At 37.1% G+C, this 3469-nt stretch overlaps 1 protein-coding gene across 1 annotated transcript in view; it reads left to right on the plus strand.

Annotated features, from left to right (window-relative positions):
• The window catches only part of LOC106877203 (carboxylic ester hydrolase LipN), a 99651-nt gene that overhangs the window by 26962 nt on the left and 69220 nt on the right, over positions 1-3469 (plus strand). The gene's annotated exons all lie outside the window — the stretch shown is intronic.

Below are 3469 nucleotides of genomic sequence, written 5' to 3' on the forward strand. Positions count from 1 at the left end.
TCTTTCTTCCTTCTTTTCTTTCTCCCTCCCTCCCTCTCTTTCTTCATCCCTCTCTCCCTCCCACCCACCTCCCTCCCTCCCTTTCTTTCTTTACAACAGTTTTGTAATGGCTTCCTTTGGAATGGTTACTTGTCTACTATAAATTTCTAGCTAAATAATATTAGAAGCAGTCAATTTACTTTCCCTCATTCAAATAACACAAATAAAATATTTAAGTCCAGCTGCTATTTTTTTTTTTAAAGTTTATTTATCTAGTTCTATTTAATAACCTTTTTTTTTATGTGTATATATAAAATGGGGGTTTGTAGCCAGTTTAAATAAATTGGTATTTCATACTGTAAAACTCAAGAATTACAGGAAAAATATGTCTACGTTTATTTGTTTATTTATATTTATTCATTTTTTTTCAACTGTTGATATACAAGACATATAATCTTACTCAAAGAAAGAGTTAGATTTATTTTCCTCTTCAATAATGTATTCAATTTCTTAAACTGAATTTGTTTGCTCTAAGACGGTTTTGTGAAGAATAAAGTGTGCTGATGCTGAAATAGCTAAAACTTGTGGAGTAAAATGTGGCCCACTAAACAAAATGTATGGTGCGTAACTTGAGAGAATTAAGTAAACATGAAATTGTTGGAATAGAATTAATTTCTACAGCATGTTTGTTGTTGGAAATGGTTACTGACATTGCTTTTGGTCATGAGGCAGTTGAACATTTTAGTTCTGCTTTGAAGCAAATATGTAATATTTTTACACATATATTAATTATTGGTTTATGCTCCACAAATTCATGAACAATTAAACTCAATTATGTCCATGTGAAGGATGGGCAACATTCCATGTATATATTTTTGTGTTCTTCAAAAAGAGCTGGGTTAAGCTAGGGCCTGTATTATATGATATAAAGTTCTTCTATTGGACGGTGGCCATGCTAGGGTACAACCTTGAAGAGTTTAGTTAAATAAGTTGATCCCAGGACTAATTTAAGTCTGGTGTTTATTCTATCAGTCTCTTAGTTACAGGGATGTAAACAAACTAATGTTGGTTGCCAGCCAGTGATGATGATAGGGAAGTAGGACACAGATAAAAGCACATGTGTGGTACAAAAATATATAAAACAAAAACTTGAAGACGGGTAAAAGAAAACAAACAGGGTGTGTTAGGTCGATGCTCAGGAAATCTGGAAAAAGCTTTCCATAGACGAGTGTATGTTCAAAGCATTAAAATGCTTTGAACATACACTCGTCTATGGAAAGGGTGGATGAGGAAAAAAAAAAATAGAGAATTTATGACTACCAATTCCAATCACAAGGCATTGGTTAGCTCTGGCTATAGAACACACTTGCCCAAGGTGCTGCATCATGGAACTGAACCTAGGACTACATAACTGCAAAGCAAGCTTCTTAACCATACAGCCATGCCTGTACTTAGCTGCTTACCTACACAGCCCATGCTTACGCCTAAGTTGTTTTAGTGAAGTATAATTGATTTTATGTGAAGTCACGTGGCTTAATGGTTAGGGTACTCAGCTTATAATTGTAAGGTTGTGAGTTCAATTCCTGGTGACACATTATATCCTTTAGCAAGTCACTTTATTTCATGTTGCTCCAGTCCACTCAACTGGCAAAAATGAGTAGTACCTGTATTCCAATGGGCCAGCCTTGTCACACTCTGTGTCACATTGAATCTCCCTGAAGAACTGTTAAGGGTACGTGTGTTTATGGAGTGCTTAGCCATTTCCATGTTAATTTCACGAGCTGGCTGTTCCGTTTATCAGATCAACTGGAACCCTCATCGTTAAAATTGATGGAGTGCCAGTAATTGATTTAATGAATTTAGCTGTATATCTCATTACCTAGTTTATGTAGATCAGCTACTGGGGAAGTAGTGGCTACACGATTTCCAATATTATTTTACCTGATAAATTGATGTATTTGATACATTTAGGTTAACACTCAAGTGTTTAGTTTGGGATGAATTTTGATGGGTAGGTTTTTCCACTAACATGAAGCTCAAATGCTATAAACTTTACAAGTTCCCATTACTATACAATAGCATTGCTATTTAAACAGTTAAGATGCACAAATTAAATATTCACCCCTTTTATACAAATGTTAATATAAGATAAATTTACTTTTTTGGTCTGTTATTGAAAGTGTGACAATATCAATTTAAACTTGCTATTCGTGGTATGCCTTTTGTTAGTAGCATACTATTTAAGAGTGGAGGCACAATGGCCCAGTGGTTAGGGCAGCGGACTCGAGGTCATAGGATCGCTGTTTCGATTCCCAGACCGGGCATTGTGAGTGTTTATTGAGCGAAAACACCTAAAAAGCTCCACGAGGCTCCGGCAGGGGATGGTGGCGAACCCTGCTGTACTCTTTCACCACAACTTTCTCTCACTCTTACTTCCTGTTTTTCTTGTGCCTGTAATTCAAAGGGTTAGCCTTGTCACACTATCATGCTGAATCTCCCCGAGAACTACGTTAAGGGTACACGTGTCTGTGGAGTGCTCAGCCACTTGCACGTTAATTTCACGAGCAGGGTGTTCCGTTGATCGGATCAACTGGAACTCTTGACGTCGTAAGCGACAGTGCCAACAACAAATATTTAAGCAGAAGCTGTAAACTTTTTTTCACTACTTTCATGGATTCCCATGACTCACTGCTGCCATCCAGTTCTGCAATTATGAGTTTGAATTGAAAGCTTGAGTCATAATGAATCTTTCATCAGCTGATTATACAACCATAGATGCCTCCCCTATGGATGCATTGCAGTTATTCTCTTGATAGAGCTTGGTGATCCTGACTGTTGATCTTCATGGATTTCTCCACTCATCATCAATGTAAGAAGCACCATTGGCTCAGTTCAGCTCTTCTGCTACCTCTTCAGAAGCCACTATACTGCATTTCTGTGACTTCACCATATCCCTGGCAGGGTAGCTAAACAGGTGTTACACCTTGCCAAATGGAAATCCGTAACTATTTAGGGTATGGTTGTCACACCTTGAAGTAGTTTCAAAATACCCATATACCCAAGCACACTAAATATTTCTTATATATTATACAAACTAATGATAACTATTCCCTTGAAATCAAGCTGGAATTTTAAAATAAATATATCAGTAAAAATTTGATTCATTCAACCAAAGAAAAAAAATTAAGTGCAATTATTGTATTCTGAGTTTAAGGCATTCTGAGTTTAAGGCATTCTGAGTTTAAGGCGTTCTGAGTTTAAGGCGTTCTGAGTTTAAGGCGTTCTGAGTTTAAGGCGTTCTGAGTTTAAGGCGTTCTGCGTTTAAGGCGTTCTGAGTATAAGGCGTTCTGAGTATAAGGCGTTCTGAGTATAGGGCATTCTGAGTATAGGGCATTCTGAGTATAGGGCATTCTGAGTATAGGGCATTCTGAGTATAGGGCATTCTGAGTATAGGGCATTCTGAGTATAGGGCATTCTGAGTATAGGGCAT

The sequence above is a fragment of the Octopus bimaculoides genome, chromosome 16, assembly GCF_001194135.2.
Source record: "Octopus bimaculoides isolate UCB-OBI-ISO-001 chromosome 16, ASM119413v2, whole genome shotgun sequence".
NCBI classification, from domain to species: Eukaryota; Metazoa; Mollusca; class Cephalopoda; order Octopoda; family Octopodidae; genus Octopus; species Octopus bimaculoides.